The 12,516-nt window shown below is 41.2% G+C and overlaps 2 non-coding genes and 21 pseudogenes across 2 annotated transcripts; all 23 read right to left on the bottom strand.

Moving 5' to 3' along the window:
• Positions 1 to 1,801: 1,801 nt before the first annotated feature.
• On the bottom strand, positions 1,802 to 1,920 carry LOC139067499 (5S ribosomal RNA; annotated as a pseudogene).
• Positions 1,921 to 2,277: 357 nt separating this feature from the next.
• Positions 2,278 to 2,396, bottom strand: LOC139067356 (5S ribosomal RNA; annotated as a pseudogene).
• A 355-nt stretch (positions 2,397 to 2,751) lies between these two features.
• On the bottom strand, positions 2,752 to 2,870 carry LOC139067178 (5S ribosomal RNA; annotated as a pseudogene).
• Positions 2,871 to 3,224: 354 nt separating this feature from the next.
• LOC139067803 (5S ribosomal RNA) lies at positions 3,225 to 3,343 on the bottom strand (annotated as a pseudogene).
• Positions 3,344 to 3,699: 356 nt separating this feature from the next.
• Positions 3,700 to 3,818, bottom strand: LOC139067801 (5S ribosomal RNA; annotated as a pseudogene).
• Positions 3,819 to 4,184: 366 nt separating this feature from the next.
• LOC139067177 (5S ribosomal RNA) lies at positions 4,185 to 4,303 on the bottom strand (annotated as a pseudogene).
• Positions 4,304 to 4,656: 353 nt separating this feature from the next.
• On the bottom strand, positions 4,657 to 4,775 carry LOC139067703 (5S ribosomal RNA; annotated as a pseudogene).
• A 356-nt stretch (positions 4,776 to 5,131) lies between these two features.
• Positions 5,132 to 5,250, bottom strand: LOC139067156 (5S ribosomal RNA; annotated as a pseudogene).
• Positions 5,251 to 5,605: 355 nt separating this feature from the next.
• On the bottom strand, positions 5,606 to 5,724 carry LOC139067155 (5S ribosomal RNA; annotated as a pseudogene).
• Positions 5,725 to 6,079: 355 nt separating this feature from the next.
• Positions 6,080 to 6,198, bottom strand: LOC139068425 (5S ribosomal RNA). Its single transcript, XR_011520023.1, has one exon. It is a non-coding gene; the product is annotated as a 5S ribosomal RNA (ribosomal RNA).
• A 353-nt stretch (positions 6,199 to 6,551) lies between these two features.
• LOC139067141 (5S ribosomal RNA) lies at positions 6,552 to 6,670 on the bottom strand (annotated as a pseudogene).
• Positions 6,671 to 7,024: 354 nt separating this feature from the next.
• On the bottom strand, positions 7,025 to 7,143 carry LOC139068064 (5S ribosomal RNA; annotated as a pseudogene).
• Positions 7,144 to 7,496: 353 nt separating this feature from the next.
• Positions 7,497 to 7,615, bottom strand: LOC139067869 (5S ribosomal RNA; annotated as a pseudogene).
• A 353-nt stretch (positions 7,616 to 7,968) lies between these two features.
• On the bottom strand, positions 7,969 to 8,087 carry LOC139067689 (5S ribosomal RNA; annotated as a pseudogene).
• A 355-nt stretch (positions 8,088 to 8,442) lies between these two features.
• On the bottom strand, positions 8,443 to 8,561 carry LOC139066565 (5S ribosomal RNA). The gene has a single exon (XR_011519467.1). It is a non-coding gene; the product is annotated as a 5S ribosomal RNA (ribosomal RNA).
• A 352-nt stretch (positions 8,562 to 8,913) lies between these two features.
• LOC139067444 (5S ribosomal RNA) lies at positions 8,914 to 9,032 on the bottom strand (annotated as a pseudogene).
• A 355-nt stretch (positions 9,033 to 9,387) lies between these two features.
• On the bottom strand, positions 9,388 to 9,506 carry LOC139066678 (5S ribosomal RNA; annotated as a pseudogene).
• Positions 9,507 to 9,858: 352 nt separating this feature from the next.
• On the bottom strand, positions 9,859 to 9,977 carry LOC139067460 (5S ribosomal RNA; annotated as a pseudogene).
• Positions 9,978 to 10,332: 355 nt separating this feature from the next.
• Positions 10,333 to 10,451, bottom strand: LOC139066786 (5S ribosomal RNA; annotated as a pseudogene).
• Positions 10,452 to 10,803: 352 nt separating this feature from the next.
• On the bottom strand, positions 10,804 to 10,922 carry LOC139066876 (5S ribosomal RNA; annotated as a pseudogene).
• Positions 10,923 to 11,277: 355 nt separating this feature from the next.
• Positions 11,278 to 11,396, bottom strand: LOC139067452 (5S ribosomal RNA; annotated as a pseudogene).
• Positions 11,397 to 11,749: 353 nt separating this feature from the next.
• LOC139067868 (5S ribosomal RNA) lies at positions 11,750 to 11,868 on the bottom strand (annotated as a pseudogene).
• Positions 11,869 to 12,221: 353 nt separating this feature from the next.
• On the bottom strand, positions 12,222 to 12,340 carry LOC139066991 (5S ribosomal RNA; annotated as a pseudogene).
• Positions 12,341 to 12,516: the final 176 nt, after the last annotated feature.

The following is a 12,516-nucleotide window of genomic DNA, read 5'->3' as shown; positions in this document are numbered from 1 at the left end:
TCAAAGTTAGGTCTGTAATTTGCGGTCAATTTGAGATCGGAGATCTTCCCGGTCAAGTTTCCACCAGGACGCCTCCCGGAAGAGTGACTTCAGCGGAACAATTTCCGGTTAAGTTCAAAATAAGACATCAAAGTGAAACACAGAGAAAAGCGTTGTTTGTAGCTTTTAGATGTAAGAAATCAGACATATCGCAGATATAGAAGACTGGATACGCTCGCCATTAAATGTAGCGTTATGGATTTATGCTCTTTTATGAAAGAGAAACCATGCTACGTATTAATTCGGAATATTAATTTTAATAAATCAATAACCAAATTTTATATTGTTCAGAAGACTCAAAGGTTGTTTTCATCCATAAACTGCCGATAATATCTGAGTGTCTGTGTTTCAGTTCAATGAGGAAACAAGTTTGAAGGATTAAAAGTTTTAATTCTTCAAATTAAACTAATGATTTTGAAAATTGACAAACAGGAAATAACAATCACATTGGCAACTTTGTGGGACAATCTTTTAACAGTTTATATGCTGTTCTTGCTCAAATAGACCTTCTGGTGAATTTATGAAGATTGAGAATGTTGTGACATGAATGCGTGTGTGAGTCTGATTTTGCTTCAAGAAGAAACAGGTGTCTGAGTGAAGTGATGGTTTGGATAAACTTAGGTCTTATCAGAGAACTGCATCAAACGCTAAAACCGTGCTCTGTCTCACCGAACTCTTGTGGACCCTCTTTCGGATCCGGGCCGTGGAGGATGTTGTGGTTCATCCAGATGACACCGGCGGCTGACAGGAGACATAGGTGTCGAACGGAACCGGTCCAGAGTTGCCCTCGGTACACGTGGATGGTAGAGCGTTTTATCGATGCGCTTTCTTAAGTTAATTCACTCAGAAATCAAAAGACTCGGCAATGAGTCTTCGTTAGAAGTCGCGATTCAGCTATTCTGCCTGGCTTGGCAGAAACAGCGTGAAAGGGGGGAAGAACGAGCCAACAGGCTCTGCCCCCCCTTTGGTTTTCAGGTCTGTTCTCTCTCGTTGTCCAACACGAACTGACTCATAAGACTGAAAACTTACCAAAAACCTTTCTCTTCTCAAAGCAAACGTGCGTCATCAAATGTGTCTGGAGTTTACTGTGAGCAGGTGTGTGTGGATGTGTGTGAATGTTTGTGCTTGAGTGTGTGTGAAGGTCAGTAACAAACATTCTCAACATTATTTAAGAATGGATTCATTAAACCATTATAATTACCCCAAAGCTAAATAGTCATTCATTTGATTAATCACATTTATAATGAGCAAAATGATAATGGTTACTTTAACATTAAAATCAAGAAAAAGAAGTTTAAACTTTATGTTTTGACTTGGTCTGGGTACAACTCATGTAAACACATCTTCTGGTAGACTGCAGGTGGCAGATGTTATGGTTTCCTCCCAGACTCGCTGGCGTTCAGGTCTTAATCTGTGGGTGAAAGTTCTCAGCGACCCAGCTATGACCCAGCTGCGTCCAACACCACCATTGTGACAGAAAACCCATATTTCCTCACGTTACAGAGGTAAAAGGCTAAGTTAAACAGTTGTCTTCATCATTGTTGCTCTTCTTTAGACTCTAACAATTGGCTCCCACCCCATTTCTTGTCTCTAAAACGCCAGCACTGAGACGTTATTGCTAGGGACAAATCAAAGGAGGTTTATTTCCAACAAGTGTGTGCAGTTCGTGTGGAACACCTGGCTTTAAAATTATTCAATGACTAAGCTGTTCAAAGCTGTGGTGAAGTGAAAAAAACTGTATTTTATAACAAATTAGTGAAAAAGGTTACAGCACCTGGTATTCCCAAGAGGTCTCCCATACAGGTACTGACCAGACCCAACCCTGGATTGATTCCAAGATCAGAGGGGATTGGGCTTTTTCAGGGTGGTATGGCTGTAAGCGAAGGAAAAACCTTGAAAAATCTCTGAAAAATCCCTTGTGTATTTGTCAAGGTATGATTGTGTCGCCCACTGCAAAGACTAGATTCTTGCACATAGAGGTAAAAGGCTAAGTTAAACAGTTGTCTTCATCATTGTTGCTCTTCTTTAGACTCTAACAATTGGCTCCCACCCCATTTCTTGTCTCTAAAATGCCAGCACTGAGACATTATTGCTAGGGACAAATCAAAGGAGGTTTATTACCAACAAGTGTGTGCTGTTCGTGTGGAACACCTGGCTTTAAAATTATTCAATGACGAAGCTGTTCAAAGCTGTGGTGAAGTGAAAAAAAAACTGTATTTTATAACAAATTAGTGAAAAAGCTTACAGCACCTGGTATTCCCAAGAGGTCTCCCATACAGGTACTGACCAGGCCCAACTCTGGATTGCTTCCGAGATCAGATGGGACCGGGCTTTTTCGGGGTGGTATGGCTGTAAGCACAAGGAAAACCTTGAAAAATCTCTGAAAAATCCCTTGTGTATTTGTCAAGGTATGATTGAGTTGCCCACTGCAAAGACTAGATTCTTGCATATAGAGGTAAAAGGCTAAGTTAAACAGTTGTCTTCATCATTGTTGCTCTTCTTTAGACTCTAACAATTGGCTCCCACCCCATTTCTTGTCTCTAAAATGCCAGCACTGAGACATTATTGCTAGGGACAAATCAAAGGAGGTTTATTACCAACAAGTGTGTGCAGTTCGTGTGGAACACCTGGCTTTAAAATTATTCAATGACGAAGCTGTTCAAAGCTGTGGTGAAGTGAAAAAAACTGTATTTTATAACAAATTAGTGAAAATTTTTACAGCACCTGGTATTCCCAAGAGGTCTCCCATACAGGTACTGACCAGGCCCAACCCTGGATTGCTTCCGAGATCAGACGGGATCGGGCTTTTTCAGGGTGGTATGGCCGTAAGCGAAGAAAACACCTTGAAAAATCTCTGAAAAATCCCTTGTGTATATGTCAAAGTATGATTGTGTCGTCCACTGCAAAGACTAGATTCTTGCATATGGAGGTAAAAGGCTAAGTTAAACAGTTGTCTTCATCACTGTTGCTCTTTTTTCGAGTAACAATCGGCTCCCACCCCATTTCTTGTCTCTAAAATGCCAGCACTGAGACATTATTGCTAGGGACAAATCAAAGGAGGTTTATTACCAACAAGTGTGTGCAGTTCGTGTGGAACACCTGGCTTTAAAATTATTCAATGACGAAGCTGTTCAAAGATGTGGTGAAGTGAAAAAAAACTGTATTTTATAACAAATTAGTGAAAAAGCTTACAGCACCTGGTATACCCAAGAGGTCCCCCATACAGGTACTGACCAGGCCCAACCCTGGATTGCTTCCAAGATCAGACAGGATCGGGCTTTTTCAGGATGGTATGGCCGTAAGCGAAGGAAAAACCTTGAAAAATCTCTGAAAAATCCCCTGTGTATTTGTCAAGGTATGATTGTGTCGCCCACTGCAAAGACTAGATTCTTGCATATAGAGGTAAAAGGCTAAGTTAAACAGTTGTCTTCATCATTGTTGCTCTTCTTTAGACTCTAACAATTGGCTCCCACCCCATTTCTTGTCTCTAAAATGCCAGCACTGAGACATTATTGCTAGGGACAAATCAAAGGAGGTTTATTACCAACAAGTGTGTGCAGTTCGTGTGGAACACCTGGCTTTAAAATTATTCAATGACTAAGCTGTTCAAAGCTGTGGTGAAGTGAAAAAAAACTGTATTTTATAACAAATTAGTGAAAAAGCTTACAGCACCTGGTATTCCCAAGAGGTCTCCCATACAGGTACTGACTAGGCCCAACCCTGGATTGCTTCCGAGATCAGACGGGACTGGGCTGTTTCAGGGTGGTATGGCTGTAAGCACAAGAAAAACCTTGAAAAATCTCTGAAAAATCCCTTGTGTATTTGTCAAGGTATGATTGCGTTGCCCACTGCAAAGACTAGATTCTTGCATATAGAGGTAAAAGGCTAAGTTAAACAGTTGTCTTCATCATTGTTGCTCTTCTTTAGACTCTAACAATTGGCTCCCCCCCCCCCCCCCCCCCATTTCTTGTCTCTAAAATGCCAGCACTGAGACATTATTGCTAGGGACAAATCAAAGGAGGTTTATTACCAACAAGTGTGTGCAGTTCGTGTGGAACACCTGGCTTTAAAATTATTCAATGACGAAGCTGATCAAAGCTGTGGTGAAGTGAAAAAAACTGTATTTTATAACAAATTAGTGAAAAAGCCTACAGCACCTAGTATTCCCAAGAGGTCTCCCATACAGGTACTGACCAGGCCCAACCCTGGATTGCTTCCGAGATCAGACGGGATCGGGCTTTTTCAGGGTGGTATGGCCGTAAGTGAAGAAGACACCTTGAAAAATCTCTGAAAAATCCCTTGTGTATATGTCAAAGTATGATTGTGTCGCCCACTGCAAAGGCTAGATTCTTGCATATGGAGGTAAAAGGCTAAGTTAAACAGTTGTCTTCATCACTTTTGCTCTTTTTCCGAGTAACAATCGTCTCCCACCCCATTTCTTGTCTCTAAAATGCCAGCACTGAGACATTATTGCTAGGGACAAATCAAAGGAGGTTTATTACCAACAAGTGTGTGCAGTTCGTGTGGAACACTTGGCTTTAAAATTATTCAATGACGAAGCTGTTCAAAGATGTGGTGAAGTGAAAAAAACTGTATTTTATAACAAATTAGTGAAAAAGCTTACAGCACCTGGTAATCCCAAGAGGTCTCCCATACAGGTACTGACCAGGCCCAAACCTGGATTGCTTCCGAGATCAGATGGGATCGGGCTTTTTCATGGTGGTATGGCTGTAAGCGAAGGAAAAACCTTGAAAAATCTCTGAAAAATCCCTTGTGTATTTGTCAAGGTATGATTGTGTCGCCCACTGCAAAGACTAGATTCTTGCACATAGAGGTAAAAGGCTAAGTTAAACAGTTGTCTTCATCATTGTTGCTCTTCTTTAGACTCTAACAATTGGCTCCCACCCCATTTCTTGTCTCTAAAATGCCAGCACTGAGACATTATTGCTAGGGACAAATCAAAGGAGGTTTATTACCAACAAGTGTGTGCAGTTCGTGTGGAACACCTGGCTTTAAAATTATTCAATGACGAAGCTGTTCAAAGATGTGGTGAAGTGAAAAAAAACTGTATTTTATAACAAATTAGTGAAAAAGCTTACAGCACCTGGTATTCCCAAGAGGTCTCCCATACAGGTACTGACCAGGCCCAACCCTGGATTGATTCCGAGATCAGACAGGATCGGGCTTTGTCAGGGTGGTATGGCTGTAAGTGAAGGAAAAACCTTGAAACATCTCTGGAAAATCCCTTGTGTATTTGTCAAGGTATGATTGTGTCGTCCACTGCAAAGACTAGATTCTTGCATATAGAGGTAAAAGGCTAAGTTAAACAGTTGTCTTCATCATTGTTGCTCTTCTTTAGACTCTAACAATTGGCTCCCACCCCATTTCTTGTCTCTAAAATGCCAGCACTGAGACATTATTGCTAGGGACAAATAAAAGGAGGTTTATTACCAACAAGTGTGTGCAGTTCGTGTGGAACACCTGGCTTTAAAATTATTCAATGACGAAGCTGTTCAAAGATGTGGTGAAGTGAAAAAAACTGTATTTTATAACAAATTAGTGAAAAAGCTTACAGCACCTGGTATTCCCAAGAGGTCTCCCATACAGGTACTGACCAGGCCCAACCCTGGATTGATTCCGAGATCAGACAGGATCGGGCTTTGTCAGGGTGGTATGGCTGTAAGTGAAGGAAAAACCTTGAAACATCTCTGGAAAATCCCTTGTGTATTTGTCAAGGTATGATTGTGTCGTCCACTGCAAAGACTAGATTCTTGCATATAGAGGTAAAAGGCTAAGTTAAACAGTTGTCTTCATCATTGTTGCTCTTCTTTAGACTCTAACAATTGGCTCCCACCCCATTTCTTGTCTCTAAAATGCCAGCACTGAGACATTATTGCTAGGGACAAATAAAAGGAGGTTTATTACCAACAAGTGTGTGCAGTTCGTGTGGAACACCTGGCTTTAAAATTATTCAATGACGAAGCTGTTCAAAGATGTGGTGAAGTGAAAAAAACTGTATTTTATAACAAATTAGTGAAAAAGCTTACAGCACCTGGTATTCCCAAGAGGTCTCCCATACAGGTACTGACCAGGCCCAACCCTGGATTGCTTCCGAGATCAGACGGGATCGGGCTTTTTCAGGGTGGTATGGCCGTAAGCGAAGGACACACCTTGAAAAATCTCTGAAAAATCCCTTGTGTATATGTCAAAGTATGATTGTGTCGCCCACTGCAAAGACTAGATTCTTGCATATGGAGGTAAAAGGCTAAGTTAAACAGTTGTCTTCATCACTGTTGCTATTTTTTTGAGTAACAATCGGCTCCCACCCCATTTCTTGTCTCTAAAATGCCAGCACTGAGACATTATTGCTAGGGACAAATCAAAGGAGGTTTATTACCAACAAGTGTGTGCAGTTCGTGTGGAACACCTGGCTTTAAAATTATTCAATGACGAAGCTGTTCAAAGATGTGGTGAAGTGAAAAAAACTGTATTGTATAACAAATTAGTGAAAAAGCTTACAGCACCTGGTATTCCCAAGAGGTCTCCCATACAGGTACTGACCAGGCCCAACCCTGAATTGATTCCGAGATCAGAGGGGATAGGGCTTTTTCAGGGTGGTATGGCTGTAAGCGAAGGAAAAACCTTGAAAAATCTCTGAAAAATCCCTTGTGTATTTGTCAAGGTATGATTGTGTCGCACACTGCAAAGACTAGATTCTTGCACATAGAGGTAAAAGGCTAAGTTAAACAGTTGTCTTCATCATTGTTGCTCTTCTTTAGACTCTAACAATTGGCTCCCACCCCATTTCTTGTCTCTAAAATGCCAGCACTGAGACATTATTGCTAGGGACAAATCAAAGGAGGTTTATTACCAACAAGTGTGTGCAGTTCGTGTGGAATACCTGGCTTTAAAATTATTCAATGACGAAGCTGTTCAAAGCTGTGGTGAAGTAAAAAAACTGTATTTTATAACAAATTAGTGAAAAAGCTTACAGCATCTGGTAATCCAAAGAGGTCTCCCATACAGGTACTGACCAGGCCCAACCCTGGATTGCTTCCGAGATCAGACGGGATCGTGCTTTTTCAGGGTGGTATGGCCGTAAGTGAAGAAAACACCTTGAAAAATCTCTGAAAATTCCCTTGTGTATATGTCAAAGTATGATTGTGTCGCCCACTGCAAAGACTAGATTCTTGCATATGGAGGTAAAAGGCTAAGTTAAACAGTTGTCTTCATCACTGTTGCTCTTTTTCCGAGTAACAATCGTCTCCCACCCCATTTCTTGTCTCTAAAATGCCAGCACTGAGACACTATTGCTAGGGACAAATCAAAGGAGGTTTATTACCAACAAGTGTGTGCAGTTCGTGTGGAACACCTGGCTTTAAAATTATTCAATGACGAAGCTGTTCAAAGATGTGGTGAAGTGAAAAAAACTGTATTTTATAACAAATTAGTGAAAAAGCTTACAGCACCTGGTAATCCCAAGAGGTCTCCCATACAGGTACTGACCAGGCCCAAACCTTGATTGCTTCCGAGATCAGACGGGATCGGGCTTTTTCATGGTGGTATGGCCGTAAGCGAAGGACACACCTTGAAAAATCTCTGAAAAGTCCCTTGTGTATATGTCAAAGTATGATTGTGTCGCCCACTGCAAAGACTAGATTCTTGCATATGGAGGTAAAAGGCTAAGTTAAACAGTTGTCTTCATCACTGTTGCTCTTTTTTTGAGTAACAATCGGCTCCCACCCCATTTCTTGTCTCTAAAATGCCAGCACTGAGACATTGTTGCTAGGGACAAATCAAAGGAGGTTTATTACCAACAAGTGTGTGCAGTTCGTGTGGAACACCTGGCTTTAAAATTATTCAATGACGAAGCTGTTCAAACATGTGGTGAATTGAAAAAAACTGTATTTTATAACAAATTAGTGAAAAAGCTTACAGCACCTGGTATTCCCAAGAGGACTCCCATACAGGTACTGACCAGGCCCAACCCTGGATTGATTCTGAGATCAGAGGGGATTGGGCTTTTTCAGGGTGGTATGGCTGTAAGCGAAGGAAACACCTTGAAAAATCTCTGAAAAATCCCTTGTGTATTTGTCAAGGTATGATTGTGTCACCCACTGCAAAGACTAGATTCTTGCACATAGAGGTAAAAGGCTAAGTTAAACATTTGTCTTCATCATTGTTGCTCTTCTTTAGACTCTAACAATTGGCTCCCACCCCATTTCTTGTCTCTAAAATGCCAGCACTGAGACATTATTGCTAGGGACAAATCAAAGGAGGTTTATTACCAACAAGTGTGTGCAGTTCGTGTGGAACACCTGGCTTTAAAATTATTCAATGATGAAGCTGTTCAAAGCTGTGGTGAAGTGAAAAAAACTGTATTTTATAACAAATTAGTGAAAAAGCTTACAGCACCTGGTATTCCCAAGAGGTCTCCCATACAGGTACTGACCAGGCCCAAACCTGGATTGCTTCCGAGATCAGACGGGATCGGGCTTTTTCAGGCTGGTATGGCCGTAAGCGAAGGACACACCTTGAAAAATCTCTGAAAAATCCCTTGTGTATATGTCAAAGTATGATTGTGTCGCCCACTGCAAAGACTGGATTCTTGCATATGGAGGTAAAAGGCTAAGTTAAACAGTTGTCTTCATCACTGTTGCTCTTTTTTCGAGTAACAATCGGCTCCCACCCCATTTCTTGTCTCTAAAATGCCAGCACTGAGACATTATTGCTAGGGACAAATCAAAAGAGGTTTATTACCAACAAGTGTGTGCAGTTCGTGTGGAACACCTGGCTTTAAAATTATTCAATGACGAAGCTGTTCAAAGATGTGGTGAAGTGAAAAAACTGTATTTTATAACAAATTAGTGAAAAAGCTTACAGCACCTGGTATTCCCAAGAGGTCTCCTATACAGGTACTGACCAGGCCCAACCCTGGATTGATTCCGAGATCAGAGGGGATTGGGCTTTTTCAGGGTGGTATGGCTGTAAGCGAAGGAAAAACCTTGAAAAATCTCTGAAAAATCCCTTGTGTATTTGTCAAGGTATGATTGTGTCACCCACTGCAAAGACTAGATTCTTGCACATAGAGGTAAAAGTCTAAGTTAAACATTTGTCTTCATCATTGTTGCTCTTCTTTAGACTCTAACAATTGGCTCCCACCCCATTTCTTGTCTCTAAAATGCCAGCACTGAGACATTATTGCTAGGGACAAATCAAAGGAGGTTTATTACCAACAAGTGTGTGCAGTTCGTGTGGAACACCTGGCTTTAAAATTATTCAATGACGAAGCTGTTCAAAGCTGTGGTGAAGTGAAAAAAACTGTATTTTATAACAAATTAGTGAAAAAGCTTACAGCACCTGGTATTCCCAAGAGGTCTCCCATACAGGTACTGACCAGGCCCAAACCTGGATTGCTTCCGAGATCAGACGGGATCGGGCTTTTTCAGGCTGGTATGGCCATAAGCGAAGGACACACCTTGAAAAATCTCTGAAAAATCCCTTGTGTATATGTCAAAGTATGATTGTGTCGCCCACTGCAAAGACTGGATTCTTGCATATGGAGGTAAAAGGCTAAGTTAAACAGTTGTCTTCATCACTGTTGCTCTTTTTTCGAGTAACAATCGGCTCCCACCCCATTTCTTGTCTCTAAAATGCCAGCACTGAGACATTATTGCTAGGGACAAATCAAAAGAGGTTTATTACCAACAAGTGTGTGCAGTTCGTGTGGAACACCTGGCTTTAAAATTATTCAATGACGAAGCTGTTCAAAGATGTGGTGAAGTGAAAAAACTGTATTTTATAACAAATTAGTGAAAAGGCTTACAGCACCTGGTATTCCCAAGAGGTCTCCCATACAGGTACTGACCAGGCCCAAACCTGGATTGATTCCGAGATCAGAGGGGATTGGGCTTTTTCAGGGTGGTATGGCTGTAAGCGAAGGAAAAACCTTGAAAAATCTCTGAAAAATCCCTTGTGTATTTGTCAAGGTATGATTGTGTCACCCACTGCAAAGACTAGATTCTTGCACATAGAGGTAAAAGGCTAAGTTAAACATTTGTCTTCATCATTGTTGCTCTTCTTTAGACTCTAACAATTGGCTCCCACCCCATTTCTTGTCTCTAAAATGCCAGCACTGAGACATTATTGCTAGGGACAAATCAAAGGAGGTTTATTACCAACAAGTGTGTGCAGTTCGTGTGGAACACCTGGCTTTAAAATTATTCAATGACGAAGCTGTTCAAAGCTGTGGTGAAGTGAAAAAAACTGTATTTTATAACAAATTAGTGAAAAAGCTTACAGCACCTGGTATTCCCAAGAGGTCTCCCATACAGGTACTGACCAGGCCCAAACCTGGATTGCTTCCGAGATCAGACGGGATCAGGCTTTTTCAGGCTGGTATGGCCGTAAGCGAAGGACACACCTTGAAAAATCTCTGAAAAATCCCTTGTGTATATGTCAAAGTATGATTGTGTCGCCCACTGCAAAGACTGGATTCTTGCATATGGAGGTAAAAGGCTAAGTTAAACAGTTGTCTTCATCACTGTTGCTCTTTTTTCGAGTAACAATCGGCTCCCACCCCATTTCTTGTCTCTAAAATGCCAGCACTGAGACATTATTGCTAGGGACAAATCAAAAGAGGTTTATTACCAACAAGTGTGTGCAGTTCGTGTGGAACACCTGGCTTTAAAATTATTCAATGACGAAGCTGTTCAAAGATGTGGTGAAGTGAAAAAACTGTATTTTATAACAAATTAGTGAAAAAGCTTACAGCACCTGGTATTCCCAAGAGGTCTCCCATACAGGTACTGACCAGGCCCAACCCTGGATTGATTCCAAGATCAGAGGAGATTGGGCTTTTTCAGGGTGGTATGGCTGTAAGCGAAGGAAAAACCTTGAAACATCTCTGGAAAATCCCTTGTGTATTTGTCAAGGTATGATTGTGTCGCCCACTGCAAAGACTAGATTCTTGCATATAGAGGTAAAAGGCTAAGTTAAACAGTTGTCTTCATCATTGTTGCTCTTCTTTAGACTCTAACAATTGGCTCCCACCCCATTTCTTGTCTCTAAAATGCCAGCACTGAGACATTATTGCTAGGGACAAATAAAAGGAGGTTTATTACCAACAAGTGTGTGCAGATCGTTTGGAACACCTGGCTTTAAAATTATTCAATGATGAAGCTGTTCAAAGATGTGTTGAAGTGAAAAAAATTGTATTTTATAACAAATTAGTGAAAAAGCCTACAGCACCTGGTAATCCCAAGAGGTCTCCCATACAGGTACTGACCAGGCCCAACCCTGGATTGCTTCCGAGATCAGACGGGATCGGGCTTTTTCAGGGTGGTATGGCCGTAAGTGAAGAAAACACCTTGAAAAATCTCTGAAAATTCCCTTGTGTATATGTCAAAGTATGATTGTGTCGCCCACTGCAAAGACTAGATTCTTGCATATGGAGGTAAAAGGCTAAGTTGAACAGTTGTCTTCATAACTGTTGCTCTTTTTCCGAGTAACAATCGTCTCCCACCCCATTTCTTGTCTCTAAAATGCCAGCACTGAGACACTATTGCTAGGGACAAATCAAAGGAGGTTTATTACCAACAAGTGTGTGCAGTTCGTGTGGAACACCTGGCTTTTAAATTATTCAATGACGAAGCTGTTCAAAGATGTGGTGAAGTGAAAAAAACTGTATTTTATAACAAATTAGTGAAAAAGCTTACAGCACCTGGTAATCCCAAGAGGTCTCCCATACAGGTACTGACCAGGCCCAAACCTTGATTGCTTCCGAGATCAGACGGGATCGGGCTTTTTCATGGTGGTATGGCCGTAAGCGAAGGACACACCTTGAAAAATCTCTGAAAAGTCCCTTGTGTATATGTCAAAGTATGATTGTGTCGCCCACTGCAAAGACTAGATTCTTGCATATGGAGGTAAAAGGCTAAGTTAAACAGTTGTCTTCATCACTGTTGCTCTTTTTTTGAGTAACAATCGGCTCCCACCCCATTTCTTGTCTCTAAAATGCCAGCACTGAGACATTGTTGCTAGGGACAAATCAAAGGAGGTTTATTACCAACAAGTGTGTGCAGTTCGTGTGGAACACCTGGCTTTAAAATTATTCAATGACGAAGCTGTTCAAAGATGTGGTGAATTGAAAAAAACTGTATTTTATAACAAATTAGTGAAAAAGCTTACAGCACCTGGTATTCCCAAGAGGTCTCCCATACAGGTACTGACCAGGCCCAACCCTGGATTGATTCCGAGATCAGAGGGGATTGGGCTTTTTCAGGGTGGTATGGCTGTAAGCGAAGGAAAAACCTTGAAAAATCTCTGAAAAATCCCTTGTGTATTTGTCAAGGTATGATTGTGTCACCCACTGCAAAGACTAGATTCTTGCACATAGAGGTAAAAGGCTAAGTTAAACATTTGTCTTCATCATTGTTGCTCTTCTTTAGACTCTAACAATTGGCTCCCACCCCATTT

The sequence above is a fragment of the Nothobranchius furzeri genome, chromosome 2, assembly GCF_043380555.1.
Source record: "Nothobranchius furzeri strain GRZ-AD chromosome 2, NfurGRZ-RIMD1, whole genome shotgun sequence".
Classification (NCBI taxonomy): Eukaryota; Metazoa; Chordata; class Actinopteri; order Cyprinodontiformes; family Nothobranchiidae; genus Nothobranchius; species Nothobranchius furzeri.
This window is presented reverse-complemented; position numbering and strand designations above follow the sequence as displayed.